Source organism: Grammomys surdaster, unplaced genomic scaffold, assembly GCF_004785775.1.
Source record: "Grammomys surdaster isolate TR1022 unplaced genomic scaffold, NIH_TR_1.0 320, whole genome shotgun sequence".
Taxonomy (NCBI): Eukaryota; Metazoa; Chordata; class Mammalia; order Rodentia; family Muridae; genus Grammomys; species Grammomys surdaster.
This window is the reverse complement of record NW_021604739.1, coordinates 329,929-346,712: the sequence shown is the minus strand read 5'-3', so window position 1 is coordinate 346,712 and position 16,784 is coordinate 329,929. Positions and strand designations below refer to the sequence as shown.

At 42.1% G+C, this 16,784-nt stretch overlaps 1 pseudogene; it reads left to right on the top strand.

The window, feature by feature from the left end:
* Positions 1-7,249: 7,249 nt before the first annotated feature.
* LOC114629904 lies at positions 7,250-7,590 on the top strand (annotated as a pseudogene).
* The last annotated feature ends 9,194 nt before the right edge of the window (positions 7,591-16,784 follow it).

Here is a 16,784-nt window from a genome sequence, read left to right as displayed (position 1 = left end):
TTGTGACAACCTGATTATATAAGCTGAGCCTGATTTCCTTTAACAGCTTTTCTTTCGGGATGTCGACTGGTAGCTCGGTAACAGCTAAGATCATCCAATGGGCACATCAACTTCATCAGTACCCTCAGACACCCCACTGGGATGTCTACTGAAAACTCTCAAATCTTTAAGATTAATGCCTGAGTTGAAGCCATCCAAATTAATATGCCTTTGCAATACAGTCTGGATTCAGTACCCTTTAGGTAATGGGCTAACATGGCCACTTAATGGCACCCTAGACCCAATTATTTTAAGGAGTCTTAACACATACTGCCAGCAGTCTGGTAAATGGAAAGAAGTCCCTTATGTCTGAGCATTCATTTACCTCTGTTATACCCCCTCCACGTGCTCTACCTGCTCCCAACCCAAGGTTCTCTTAGCCATGACACCTGCCCAACCCCCAGATGACCACACACCTTTGGACCCAGCTGATGAACATCCTCCCCTCTGTCGAAGGCCTGTTTCAATGCCACCGAAAACCCAAACTGCTACCTCGGTTTCTTCTCACCAGGGTGCCTCAGAGTCCACTGCCTTGACCTCCCCAGACCCTTCCCCTCCTTCTGTGTCAACTGCAGACCATCCTAACTGCCCTGCGTTGGCACCAACCTTCACACCTCCTATCACGCATTCCAAGGCCAAGAGTCCAACTCCTTCTCCTCCAGAAACACCAAAACCAGCGTCTATTCTTCCCCTAAGGGAAGTGGTTGGCGTTGATGGCCTGGTCAGGGTATATGTCCCTTTCTCACTGAATAAACTCTCTCAAATAGAGAGCAGACTGGGATCCTACACCTCTAACTCATCTGCCTTCATCAAAGCGTTCCAATACATCTCTCAGTCTTACAGCCTAACTTTCCATGATGTTCCTAAAATCTATCACTGCTTCTTGCAAAATCTGTCAGATGTCAGATCCCAACTCAAGGTATCATACCACACCTTTCCTACCTATTAGGCTAGAGGTTCCCTTCCTGGAACTGTCTGGCAACTTGACTTTACCCACATGCTGTGAAGCGCGCCCACCTCGCCAGCAAGGAAGACACGTGGACACACATCAGGATCCTTCCGTAGGAACACGTTTATTCCCAAAAACAAAATGGTGGAAGACCCCCAGGCCCGGGAAAGCACTGCTTATATACCCTTAGAGCGGTGTATTCACCTCTGATTGGCTGCTTACTCGTTTCGCGCCAAAATGCCGTGGGATGGGCTTTAACTTTGGCGGGCTTTTACCATGGCACATGCACAATTTACTTGTTTACTAGGAAGAATCCCGGTCGCCATCGCCATCTTGCAATGGCGGATTCTGCCAGTGCAAACGCGGCTTCCTACAACATGCCTGATGTAAAACGTGTCAAGTACCTCCTGGTCTTGGTGGACACCTTCTCAGGGTAGGAAGAGGCTTTTCCCACAACCAACAAAAGGGCTCAGACAGTCTCTGATCTCCTCCTCAGAGAGATCATCCCCTGATTTGGTGTCCCTGCCTCCCTCCAGTCAGACAATGGGCCTGAATTTACTTCCCAAGTTTCTCAAATTCTATCGAAGGCCCTAGACATCCCCTGGTATTTTCATATTCCCTACTACCCTTAATCTTCAGGTAAGGTAGAGAGAACTAACCACCCTTTAAAAACCACTCTTGTGAAGTTGTCACAGGCACTTCACCTTGACTGGGTAAAACTTCTACCTCTGGCTGTTTTCAGGCTATGAGCCCTTCTCAAGCCACCTCTCCTCATCTTACCCTTTGAACTCATGTATGGATGTCCAGTCCTAACTCCAGGTCTTTCACCTAAATGTTCCCTCCTCCCAGACCATCTGCTCACCCCATTACTTTGCCACCTCCATTCTCTCTTGTGGAACTTTGCTGACCGCCATCTACCTCGACCACACACTGTCTCCTGTCCACTGCCTCTCAACATCAGAGACCAAGCCCTTCTCTCCCCTCCAGATGATCGACCCTCACTCCTCTTTTCCAAATGGCAGGACCCTTTTAAGGTAATCCTCGTGACCCCTACAGCTGCTAAACTTGAAGGACTCCCTCATTGGGTCCACTTATCTCACATCAAGCCTTTCATCCCTCCACCTGAAATCGACTCTTCTTCATACACATCAACCCTAACAGGACCGTGCTCTATTAAGCTCCAGAGGATATCTAGATCACCCACCTTGTCCTCAAACCCAGAAAATGAGACTCCACTCCAGCAGCTGAGCTCAACCTCACTGGACTAGACATGTGTTTCTCATCCTCCCCCTGCTGTTTGTCTTTATCCAGGTCAGCCCTTACATCTGGATGTATGAGGTTCAAGAGACACCTACAGATAACAAACAGTCTTTCCAAACAGGGTCAGGAAACAGCTCCATAGCCGGATGCCAAGAACCAATCCAAATTACCACCATCCCTATATCTGTTATCCCATCTAAATATTATGTTCTCTATACTTGCTTTCTTTTTGCCCAGATAGAAGAGTATTGGTCTTTTCAGATACATATACTAGGTTCACAGACCAACCACTTCTTCTACCAACACTGCAAGACTTACATGACTTACATGACAGACTGTTTACCAACGGAGACATTTACTTAGCCTTTCCCCCATGTATCCCACTGAGCTGTTCTCTAATTTACTATGTAACCTGTGGTGACCTTGAACTTCTAATCCTTCTGCTCTTACTCATCAAGTGTTGAGATTTTAGACATGAATCACAACTAGTATTATGGAGCACCCAGATCAGATGCAGTGCCTCACCCACATTAAGCAAGCCTTCTACCAACTGAGCCACATCTCTAGTTCCAATTGAAGCAATACTTAATTTCCGTTCACATTTGCTTTATAGAACATAATTAATAGGCATTACTGCTGTCATTTTGCTATTGCTGTGAAGGGACACCATAATCAATGCAACCTATAAAAGAAAGAGTTTATCAAGGGCTTGCTTAAAATTTTAAGAGTGTTAGTCCATGACCATCATGGCAGGGAACATGGCAGCAGGTAGGCAGCACATGATACTTTAACAGTACCTGGAAGCAGCTTACATGATGAGAAATTTTGACACCTCCAAATATACCTCCAGTGACATACCTCTTCCAATATGACCACACCTTCTAATCCTTCCCAGAGTATGTGTGTGTTTGTGTATGTTCACAATTGTAGGAATGAGTTACTAGGGATTATGCAAAACCCTGATAGGAATACAGATACAGAAAGATGTCACAGACAGATGATAAAAATGGTAAGCTCTCAACTCTTGAGACACTTCTCTAGCTTCAAGTGAGGGAGCAATCAGCTCCATGACAGATCACCATGCATATATCAGGAAGGAGACTGTGTCTAACTAACACTCTTGCTTTTATGACCCTCACATATGAAGTGATCACTTCATAGGAAATGAACACAGAGAAGACAAATGTCATCTGAATATTCTAGATGCCACATTTCTTAAAGCATTCTGCTAGACAGACATGAAAGATAGTGATAGAATATTCCTTGCATAAGCTTGTAACTTGGTATTGAAAACACATGTAAAAACTAACAATATTCTTGGAAAGAGAAAAATAGGACTGTTTCCTGGCCATAATAAAGGCTGTCCAGGAGTCTATTTCTATCTTTTAATGAGGTGAGAAAGGATTCTACTAGATGGAATTTTAAAAGTTGGATTTGATGGATGAATAAGAGTCCTCTCTAAGGCAGAGGACAATGTAGGCAAAGGGAAGTGAATGAAAATAATACTTGCAGGTGGAGCTGACTTGGATGAATTTTGCAGTACAAAATACTACTGGAAAGCCCTTGGCAAAAGGACAGACTAGAGGATGTGGGACCCTGAAAGGATGGCTTGGTTTCTGGTAGAGCACTGGCTAGAGATAGCCAGAGACCCAACAGGTATCCATGCCAATGAGGGATGGCGTATATTTTCCTTCGCTCCCAGACACCAGACTCCTGACACGCAATCTAAGACCTCCATATGATCAGCACCTTTCAGTCACATAGGGCAATGCCCCTACCAGCCCCTCCACAGTTAGGGGTCCTGACTACAGGCCTCAGTCTCAAGAGATTTCCATATTAATGAGATACCTGTAAGCCAAAAGGCTAGCCAATTAAGTATTCCTTCCCAGACTCTCCTTCTTACAAATGACATTTAACCAAAGGCCTGCCCTGAGGGTAGGTGGGTACAGCCAGATTCATTCACTTTCCACCATGACAATAAACCCTTTAAACACCATGGACTTCTTTGTGTCTTTGGGGCCTGTATGGAGAACCATGGAGGGGGTTTCTGAGTATTGAGCCACCACCTAATCTTCCGTGGAAAGCTTTTCTACATTCCAGACACAGAGGCCACCAATTCAAGCAAGCTAGCTGAGTAGCTGTGTCAGCCAATCGAGTCAGCAAGAGTCTCCTCCCCCATGGGGTGCTGTCAGGCTTCCCTCTTGCCCCTCATTCCTCTCATATCTCTGTTCTTCCACAACTCCCAGTGGCATCTGGGAGCCCAGGAATAGAGACCACTGGCCTCCGGCTCCACTCAAGAGCCCTGCCCCCACAGAACTTCAGACTGAGATCTCCCCACTCCCAGGTGGAGCACCGACCAGCCTCTCAACCCAGCATCTGCCCAGCCCTGCGTGGTGTGACCCCTCCACACCCAGGCAGAGCCCCAAGTGGCTTCTCACAGCCTAGCATCCACTTGTCGCCACGTGGAGGGAATTCTGTCAAATTTCAGAGATTCTGCTCCCCAGAGGTGAGACTCCAGCCACCTAGAGAGGCGGACATGCTGGAATCACAACTCCACCCAACAGGAACCACATGCAAGCTAACCGCCCCGCAAGAGGAAGACAATAACTTCACCTGAGCTTTTGATAAGAAACAACAACCTTTGGATTCAATGATAACACAAGTTGTATTTTTTTTCATTGATATTTCTACAAAATGAATTAAAATATCAAAGTGGGCACATCCATGATTCTCAGCCAACAGCAGAGATGGAGAATGCACAAAACCCTTGGAACTGTGGGTGGGCACAATAGTGTTTCTACTGAATGTAAGGTCACCCCCGCCTCCTTTTCCAGTATTTAAACACTGAAGGCTCACTGCCTTGAATCACACCTGAGCAAGGAAGGGGGTTGAGTGGGCTCATCTCTGCAAGGTGTGGTACTCACAGCTAATAAAGCACTAAAGACCTTACCAGTTCTATTCAAAGATATTAAGGGCACCTTCCAGCCTCTTGCCTATACCATGCCCTCCCTCAAACCTCTTACTGTGTGGACCATCTGATCTGGTCAAGTAACACTCCCTGGGCCACCTCGGGCAAGTCAGCCCTGCAGAAGGCTCATTCATCACTTACTGCCTCCATACTCTCTCAAAGGAAAAGCCACTGCTGTGTGGTATGCTGTTCCCTAGGCTCTCTCTGTCCATCTTTTTCCTGGTCTGCACTTTCCTTCAGGGGTAATGAAGCTCAGGGCTGCAGCTAGAACCTGAGGCTCTGAAGCCACTTCCCCAAAGCAGAAGGGAGCATGTTTCCTGGAAAGTGAGCAACACAGAGTTCAACCAGGCAGAAAGGAGCCTGTCCTGGAGCCTCTAGGTGCACTTAAGGGATTTACAAACTGCAGGTGTAGTCAGTATCGCCCCTCAGCACACTGGACCTGATGTTGGCACAAGTCCCTGCACTCTGGCACAGTGGGCACATCCTTTTCCCTATTCTGGTGCTTACCTGATGAAGGCCTCACCTTGTGCCTTATTGTTCCTGAATCCCAAGTGCAACAGAGCAGCTTTGCCCAGACAAGATCCCTAGCTCTGTAGCCAAAGCAGTACCATGATCCCAGCCATCATGGAAACTAACAAAATAAATGACTTGGATTGATGAAGAAACCCCTATTTAAAAAAAAAAAAACAAAAAGAAAAAAAAACAGAAAATAGAGTGTTGTGTATATTATTTCTATAGATTACTCTTCAACATTTGTCAAACATTCTCTATAGTAGATATATACTAATATTTGGATTTTATCAGTACTTGTAGTAGTCCCTCATACAAAATAGGCATATAATACATGTTTAATTATTAAAAGAATATAATATAAATATAATCAATTGTTTGGGATTTTATAATCAAACTGCTACAGGTGATGGAATTGATAAAACAGGAGGAAACACAGAAGTCATCTTGGATGGACCAACCCCCATTAACTCCCTCAATAAATATTATGGTCATAACAGATATTCCACAACCTCTAAGACATGTATATTGACAAGAGAAAGTCCAATGTTAGTGGCTAGTATATATCTCTAAAGGTGATGGGGACAGCTAATGGGAATGGCAAGTAAAACCTGAAATAAATGAAAAGCACAAGGCATTAAAAAAAGATAGTGCCAAGGAAATTATGGCAGTTGCTACACATTCCTAAAAGTTTACATAGACAAACAGATAGACAGAAAGACAGGTAGGGAAGCAGGAATGCAGAGAAAGAGAGAGAGAGAAAGAAAGAGAGAGAGAGAGAGAGAGAGAGAGAGAGAGACACAGAGACACAGAGACACAAAGAGAGACAGAGAGAGACTGTTGTTGCAACAAATATCTTCAATACGAAGAGAGAACATATCATGCTTGAATTAGTCTAGATCAGGATATCTTCTCTTTCCCATATCTTTGTACCTTTCAGGGCAAAATTCTCCAAGGTCTAGCCAGCACTTCAGGTCCTTGCAAAGAGTAAAGGTGTGTACCGTCACCACAGTCCCTTTGGGAATGAACACCCCATTGATTTCAACATTATTCTTACAAACCCTCTCAAGTCTTTCACCTATTAGATATAATCTGAGAGTTTCATTCACTACCATTTCCATGTACTCCATCTGTACCAGGGCATCATAGGTGGCATATGCCTGGAGGGGTGGGAAGGAAGACAAAGAAGAAAATGGGGAGAGAGTGGGAGGCAGAGGGACAGAGTTAATTTTCATCTGTGAGTACTACTGTGGTGTTTTGTTTTGAGCACCATATAATAAATCCTATTGTTAAAGAAACTTAGCATTTACACAGCATTTTTAATAACTCACACTATTCAACCTGCTCAATATCTCATTGAGAAGAAATTCTTTAGTATAATAACAAACCCAGGGCCTTGAATCCTCAAAATTATCATTTTCTTTCTTATGTCAAGAAACATTACTAATAGATAATTGCAATTATACTTTCACTGCCTGATGCCACTGAGGTTGCACCCATGAGGTCTGTTCACCACAGCTGACATGCACTATATTGCCTCTTATCTGTTGGACACCCTAGGGGCAACTCCTCTCCTATCGCCAAAGACATCAAGAAAATACTAGACAGTGTGGGCATTGAGACACAACGAGTTCAACAAGATCATCAGTAAGCTGAATGGAAAAATCATTGAAGATATCATTCCTCAGGGTGTTGGCAAGCTGGCCAGTGTGACAGCTGGTGGGGCTGTGGCTGTTTCTGCTGCCCAGGGGGCTCTGCATCTCGTGCTACTGGTTCTACCCCTGCTGTAAAAGAGAAGAAAGATTAGAAGAAGCAGGAGTCCTAGGAGTCAGATGATGACATGGAGTTTGGCTTGTTTGATTAAATTCCTGTTCTACTGAAAATAAAGCCTTTTATATATTTGTAAAAAAACAAAAACAAAAAACAAAAAAATCAAAGCAAAACAAAAAGATAATGACAATAACACAACAAGATGCCACAGTTAGCCCTGCCTCGTCCTTTTGGCTGGGGCAGATACCTAGCTGGTCTTCTCCTGTGAAGATACTGAATCCTGAGCCATCCTAGAGGAGCGACTGCACTCAGAGCAGTGAGTAAGAACCCCATCTCACTCCCTATGCCCGAGAGTTACATCTGGGAGCCAGGGACACTCAGGACCCACCAGCTAACCAAACCCCACCCCTCTGGAATTTCACTTCCCTTTTGGCCCTACCTGGTCCTTTTGGCTGGAGCAGACACATAGCTGGTCTGCTCCTGTGGAGATACTGAATCCTGAGCCATCCTAGAGGAGCCACTGCACTCAGATCAGCAGAGGAGCCACTGCACTCAGAGCAGCAGACACCTAGCTGGTTTGCACTTGTGGGGACATTGTATCCTGAGGCATTCTAGAGGAATCACTGCACCCAGAGCAGAAAGATTTCCAGATCCCAGAAGTGGTCTGAGTCCCAGGTGTTCTTCCACCCAGGAGATTAGGATCAGAAGACCACAGAGACATCTGGACTCTGAGGAGCTCTGCCACAAGCAAGATAACTGGAAATACAGACTCCAGTCTTACACAGTGAGGGCAGGTAACACTAGAGTTAACCAGATGGCGAAAGGCAAGCGCAAGAACATAACCAACAGAAACCAGTTACTTGGCATCATCAGTACCCAGTTCTCCCAATATAGCAAGCCCTGGACACCCCATTACACTGGAAAAGCAGGATTCAGAATTAAAATCACTTCTCATGATGATGATAGAGGATTTTAAGAAGGACATAAATAACTCCCCTAAAGAAATACAGGGGACTACAAGTAAACAAGTAGAAGCCCTTAAAGAGGAAACACAGAAATCCCTTAAAGAACTGCAAGAAAACACAAAGAAGGAATTAAACAAAAATATTCAGGATCTGAAAATGGAAATAGAAACAATAAAGAAATCTCAAAGGGAGACAACCATGGAGATAGAAAACCTAGGAAAGAGATCAGGAGTCATAGACGCAACCATCACCAACCGAATACAAGAGATAGAAGAGAGAATCTCATGTGCAGAAGATACCATGGAAAACATTGACACAGCTGTCAAAGAAAATGCAAAATGCAAAAATCTCCTAACCCAAAACATCCAGGAAATCCAGGACACAATGAGAAGACCAAACCTAAGGATAATAGGTATAGATGAGAGTGAAGATTCCCAACTTAAAGGGTTAGTAAATATCTTCAACAAAATTATTGAGGAAAACTTCCATAACCTAAAGAACAAGATGCCCATAAACATACAAGAAGCCTACAGAACACCAAGTAGACTAGACCAGAAAAGAAATACCTCCCATCACATAATAATTGAAACATCAAATGCACAAAACAAAGAAAAAATACTAAAAGCAGTAAGGGAAAAAGGTCAAGTAACATATAAAGGCAGACCTATAAGAATTACACCAGACTTCTCACCAGAGACTATAAAAGCCAGAAAAGCCTAGACTGACATCATACAGACCCTAAGAGAACACAAATGCCAGCCTAGACTACTATACCCAGCAAAACTCTCAATCACTATAGATGGTGAAACCAAGCTATTCCATGACAAAACCAAATTTGCACAATATCTTCCCACAAATTCAGCACTTCAAAGGATAATTGATGGAAAATGCCAACACAAGGAGGGAAACTACAACATAGAAAAAGCAAGGAAGTAATCTTCCAACAACCCCAAAAGAAGATAGCTATACAAACATAATTCTACCTCTAATAACAAAAATAACAGGAAGCCACAGTCATTTTTCCTTAATATCTCTTAACATCAATGGACTCAATTCCCCAATAAAAAGACACAGACTATCAGATGGGATACACAAACAGGACCTAGAATTTTGCTGGATACAAGAAACGTACCTCAGTGACAAAGACAGACACTACCTCAGAATAAAAGGATGGAAAACAATTTTCCAAGCCAATGGTCCCAAGAAACAAGCTGGAGTAGCCAATCTAATATCAAATAAAATAGACTTCCATTGAAAAGTAATCAAAAAAGATAAGGGCTGACACTACAAACTCATAAAAGGAAAAATCTACCAAGGTGAACTCTCAATTTTGAGCATCTATGCTCCAAATGCAAGGGCACCTACATACATAAAAGAAACTTTACTAAAGCTCAAAACACACATTACACCTCACACAATAATAGTGGGGGATTTCAACACCTCACTCTCAGCAATGGACAGATCATGGAAACAGAAACTAAACCAAGACACTTTGACATTAACAGAAGTTATGAACCAAATGGACTTAACAGACATCTATAGAACATTTCATCCTAAAACAAAAGAATATACCTTTTTCTCAGCACCTCATGGTACCTTCTCCAAAATGGACCATATAATTGGTCACAAAACAGGCCTCTACAGACACAAAAAGATTGAAATAATCCCTTGTATCTTATCAGATCACCACGGACTAAGACTGGTCTTTAATAATGACAAAACCAATGGAAAACCCACAGGCACATGAAAACTGAACAACTCTCTACTCAATGATGACTTGGTCAAAGAAGAAATAAAGAAAGAAATTAAAGACTTTCTAGAATTGAATGAAAATGAGGACACATCATACCAAAACTTGTGGGACTCCAGGAAGGCAGTGCTAAGAGGAAAACTCATAGCTCTAAGTGCCTACAAAAAGAAACTGGAGAGAGCACACACTACAACTTGACTGCACAACTAAAAGCTTTAGAACAAAAAAAACAAATACACCCAGGAGGAGTAGAAGGCAGGAAATAATCAAACTCAGGGCTGAAATCAACCAAATAGAAACAGAAAGAACAATACAAAATATCAACAAAACCAGGAGCTGGTTCTTTGAGAAAATCAACAAGATAGATAAACCCTTAGCCAGATTAACCAGAGGGCACAGAGACGGTATCCAAATTAATAAAATCAGAACTGAAAAAAGGGAAATAACAACAGAAACCGAGGAAATTCAAAAAATCATCAGATCCTGCAACAAAGGCCTATACTCAACAAAAATGGAAAACCTGGATGAAATAGACAACTTCTTACACAGATACCAGGTACCAAAGTTAAATCAGGAGCAGATAAACCATCTAAACAGTCCCATAACCCCTAAGGAAGTAACAGCAGTCATTAAAAGTCTCCCCACCAAAAAAAGTCCAGGACCAGATGGTTTTAGTACAGAATTCTATCAGACCTTCAAGGAATACCTAATACCAATTCTCTTCAAACTATTCCACAAAATAGAAACAGAAGGAACACTACCCAATTCGTTCTATGAAGCTACAATTATACTCATACTCAAACCTCACAAAGACCCAACAAAGAAAGAGAACTTCAGACCAATCTCAATTATGACCATCGATGCAAAAATACTCAATAAAATTCTAGCAAACCGAATCCAAGAACACACCAAAACCATCATCCATCATGATCAAGTAGGTTTTATCCCAAGTACGCAGGGATGGTTCAGTATTCAGAAATCCATCAATGTAATCCACTATATAAACAAACTCAAAGGAAAAAAAAAACGCATGATCATCTCACTAGATGCTGTGAAAGCATTTGACAAAATTCAACATCCCTTCATGATAAAAGTCTTAGAAAGATCAGGAATTCAAGGCCCATACCTAAACATAGTAAAAGCAATTTACAGCAAACCAGTAGCCAACATCAAACTAAATGGAGAGAAACTTGAAGCAATCCCACTAAGATCAGGGACTAGACAAGGCTGCCCACTCTCCCCCTACCTATTCAATTTAGTACTGGAAGTCCTAGCCTGAGCAATTAGACAACAAAAAGAAGTCAAAGGGAGACAAACAGGAAAGGAAGAAGTCAAAATATCACTATTTGAAGATGATATGATAGTTTACTTAAGTGACCCCAAAACTTCCACCACAGAACTCCTAAACCTGATAAACAACTTCAGCAAAGTGGCTGGTTATAAAATCAACTCAAACAAATCAGTAGCCTTCCTCTACATGAAAGATAAACAGACTGGAAAAGAAATTAGGAAAATGACACCCTTCACAATAGTTGCAAATAATATAAAATACCTTGGTGTGAATCTAACCAAGCAAGTGAAAGACCTGTATGACAAGAACTTCAAGTCCCTGAAGAAAGAAATCGAAGAAGATCTCAGAAGATGGAAAGATCTCCAATGCTCATGGATTGACAGTATTAATATAATAAAAATGGCCATCTTGCCAAAAGCAATCTACAGATTCAATGCAATCTCCATTAAAATCCCAACTCCATTCTTCACAGAGTTAGAAAAGGAAATTCTCAAATTCATTTGGAATAACAAAAAACTCGGTGTAGTGAAAACTATTCTCAACAATAAAAGAACTTCTGGATAAAAGAATCCCTGACCTCAAGCTGTACTACAGAGCAATAGTGATAAAAACTACATGGTATTGGTACAGAGACAGGCAGGAAGATCAATTGAATAGAATTGAAGACCCAGAAATGAACCCACACACCTATGGTCACTTGATCTTTGACAAAGGAGCTACAACTGTCCAGTGGAAAAAGGACAACATTTTCAACAAACGGTGTTGGTTCAACTGGAGGACAACATGTAGAAGAGTGCAAATTGATCCATTCTTTTCTCCTTGTACAAATCTCAAGTCTAAATTGATAAGGGGCCTCTACATAAAACCAGATACATTGAAACTAATAGAAGAGAAGGTGGAGAAGAACCTTGAATACTTGGGCACAGGGGAAAAGTTCCTTAACAGGACACCAATGGCATATGCTTTAAGATCAAGAATTGCCAAATAGGACCTCATAAAATTGCAAAGTTTCTGTAAGGCAAAGGACACTGTCAATAGGACAAAATGACAACCAAGAAACTGGGAAAAGATCTTTACCAATCCTACATCTGATAGAGGGCTAATATCCAATATATACAAAGAACTCAAGAATTAGACTCCAGACAACCAAATAACCCTATTAAAAAGTGGGGTATAGAGCTTAACAAAGAACTTTCAACTGAGTTTCAATTGAAACTCGAATGTCCAAGAAGCACGTAAAGAAATGTTCAGTATCCTTAGTCATCAGGGAAATGCAAATCAAAACAACCCTGAGATTCAGTCTCACACCAGTGAGAATGCCTAAGATTAAAAACTCAGGTTTTTAATCCTCCATTGTTGGTGGGACTGCAAGATGGTGCAACCACTTTGGTGCACCATCAGTCTGGCAGCTCCTCAGAAAACTGGACATAGCATTACCTGAGGATCCAGCTATACCACTCCTAGGCATATACCCAGAAGATGCTCGAACATATAACAAGGACATATGCTCAACTATGTTCATAGCAGCCTTATTTATAATAGCCAGAAGCTAGAAAGAACCCAGATGTCCTTCAACTGAGGAATGGATAAAAAAAAAATGTGGTACATTTACACAATGGAGTATTACTCAGCTATTAAAAACAATGAATTCGAGAGTTTCCTAGGTAAATGGATGGAACTAGAAAATATCATCCTGAGTGAGGTAAGCCAATCACAAAAGAACACACATGGTATTCACTCACTGACTATTGGATATTAGCCCAGAACCTTGAAATACCCAAGATTCAACTCACAGACCACATGAAGCTCATGAAGAAGGAAGACCAAGTGGGGGTGATTCAGTCCTTCTTAGAAGGAGCAACAAAATACTCAAGGGGGCAAATATGGAGACAAAGTGAGGGACAGAAACTGAAGGAGGGACTGTCTGAAGACCATTCCACCTGAGTATCCATCCCATGTGCAGTCACCAAATGTAGATGCTGATGTGGAAGTCAGGATGTGCATGCTGATAAGAGCCTGATATAGATGTCTCCTCAGAGGTCTGCAAGAGTCTGACATACTATTCAGAGGCAGATGCTCACAGCTAGCCATTGAACTGATCATGGGGTTCCAAATGGAGGAGTTAGAGTGTAGACTGTTGAAGGTGAAAGGTTTTGCGGCCCTATGAGGAGAGCAACAATACCAACTAACCAGAGCTCCCAGGGTCTAAAGCACCAGCCTGGGAGCACTTAGGGAGAGATCCATGGTTTCAGCTGTATATGTAAGGGTGGAGGGCCCTGCTGGGCATAGGTGGGACAAGAGATCCTTCGTCTCAAGAAGGCTGGATGCCCCAGGGGCTGAGAATTTGAGGGTGGGGAGGTGGGAGTGGGGGGGTAGGTAGCAGTACATCAGCAGAGAAGCAGGAGGAGGGGTAAGGGGATAGGGGGTTCCTGGGTGGGTGGGTGGGGGATGGGATAAGGGGATAACATATGAAATGTAAATAAAACATTCAATTTAAAAAAAGATGCCACAGTTACTGTTACATATCAGAACAAAGCTATATGTATATATGAAAGTCTATATATTTAGATGAGGAAAAATCAAAACAAAATAAACAAACAAAAAGCAACAACAATGAATTAGTTTTAATATTAATCTAAGTAATAAATTAATCTGGCAGCTGTGTTTCTTTACCCTCAGTAGTTCGCAACAACCACAAAGAGAGTTAAGATTTATTAAAATAGTCTTGAGCCAAATACTAAGCAAATATTATTCAATGCTAAACCTGCAACCTGGTCAGAATTCCTCCAAGACAATACCTTTACATTATTTGCATTTTTCTGTCCTTTTTTTTTTCCAACTCTCTTCTCCTGATGCTTCCTGGACCACTCCCCATGGCTCCATTCCTTCTCTTCCTGTCTCTTTCCCCATACCTCCTAGAATAGGAGGTCCCACCTTCTCCTCTCTAAAGCTATTTATTGGCTCATTGGCTTTTATTGATGAGGCAGAGAATGAATGAGGAACAATTTTTACACAAACATGAGATGAGTTCCTAAGAATAAATATAACAGAGCTAAGTCTGGATTGAACACAGAAAGCAGGATAGAGAACCAAGCATTAGAAATAACTCCAGGGTAAACTTTGCACAATATTACACTTACAGGCTAGAGCACATTCACGGGCTTGCCAGGCAAACATATACAAGAATCATTGCACTAGATTCTTTTAGTTTAAGCTGTTGTTGAACGGGCTGGCATTGTTGTCTCCATTTTGTTGTTGGCTTGAAGACAAATCTAGCCGTGAAGCATGGGCTGCCTTCAAAACCTTAGTTTCTTCTGCCCAAGTCACAGCTATGCTGGTTAGTTTCTTGTCAACTTGACACAGCATCTGGGAAGTTAGACTTGGTAGTAACCAGGAAGAGGAAAGTTCAACCCAGGAAATATCTCCATGTGGTGGCTTTGTTCTTGACTAATGATTGACATTGGAGGGCTCAGTGGAGGGCCTCATTGTAGGAGATATCACCTCTGGGCCTGTGATCTTGGGATGCATAAGATATCAGCTGAAAAGCCACATGGACCAAGCAAGGAAGGACCACTCACTCACGGCCTCAGCTTCACTTCCTGTCACAAGGTTCCTGCACTGAGTTTCTGCGCTGGCTTCACTCAGTGATGGACCATGTTTGGGAAATGGAAATCAAATAAACCTTTTCCTCCCAAGTTAGTTTTAGTCAGTGTTTAATCACAGCTATAGAAACCTAAGGAAGATAGCAGACAAAGAGTACTCTGTCCAGCAAGACTCCCTCCTGATTGGTCTTCCCTTGTCCTTGAGCAACAGTCTCTGGACACATCACATATTCACCATCTTGTTTGATCTTTTCTGTCTGTCTGTCACCACTGAGAAGAGATCTGTTCCATCTAGTCTGATCCCATGCTAAGGAAAAAAAGTGCCAGTTGTCAAGGAGCCAGTGTAAAGAAAACTCTCCAGTCAGTTTTGAGCAACTAGGAGTTACCGCAGGAATAGCTCTTAGGTCAGGCCTACCTGGAGTCCATTCATGGAGTAGATTCTGTCTCTCCTGTGGGTGATGTCCTACCATCTCAAATTGTTCTCAACTTCTTTCTCTGTATAACCTGTTTCCTCATAATGTTAACAGACATCAGCTAAAAAGTTCACAAGAAAACAAAGGACAGTGTCAACATTTATTACTTTCTTTTAATTCCTCTGAGTGTTTTGTAGCCTGTCTGTATGCAATTCCTGTAGAGGCCAGAAGAGGGAATGGGACCCCCTGAACTGAATTAAGTCAGGTTGTGAGCCTTCATGTGGGTGCTGGGAACTTAACCTGGGTCTTTGTAAGAGAAACCACTGCTCCAAACCTCTGAGCCTTCTCTATAGCCCCTAATTGCAAACACTTACAGAAAACTGCAGGTGTCCACCTTGGGTGCTCAGTACATTTCAACTATTTAAAGTTTCTGCTTGAATGCACCCTGCCAAGGCATGCTAGGTTACCTCTGTTCAGAGATTCATGGAACATTTGTGACACCTCACACATTTAGTGCTGGTGACAGGCAAACTATTTTTAGGGTCAAAATTATATCATAAATACACAATAGCATACTTGTTTGCTCAAACAGAGTAGGAATAGAGAGGACAACCTGAATGTCAATTTTTCATCTGAGTGGCATGGAAGAGGAAAAGCAGAAAGGCCCAGAAAACTTCACTGGCCATTCTGTAGGTTGAGAGTCCAGGTATAATGCAGACTTTCACATATTCATAAAATAGCACTCACTGGTTTCTTATCACCTATTAAGCTTACACAGAATCATATAAACTTGTGCAAGAAATATAAAGTTCAGATACACAGCCTCACCCATTGCTAGTCACAGAGACATAGGGTATTAAAGCAGTTGCTTATAGAAATCTTTTCAAATATCTCAACAACAGATAGTTAAACAAAGCTTGATAAGATAATTTCTAAATAGCCAAAAGCCTTGGAAGATCAATGCAAACCTAAATGATTGGGTTTTTTTCCCTTTAAAAACATTCCTATTGTTTCTTTGTAAATTTCACAATATACTCTTTTTGCCACACTTTTTTGCTTCCAAGGGTTCATTGCAAGAGTTTGTTAAGCTGGTTGGAGGCCTCTGGCTTCTGACACTCTATCAATATTGGAACCTCATTGGGACTTCTCTAAGACATACTGTTCTTGCCCTGTGTTACAGAGATCTTGTAGTTCTGGATCAGTAGAACCAGCCCCATCATGCACTCCAGCAGTTCATTGATGATGTAGATGAGCCAATTCAAAGCCC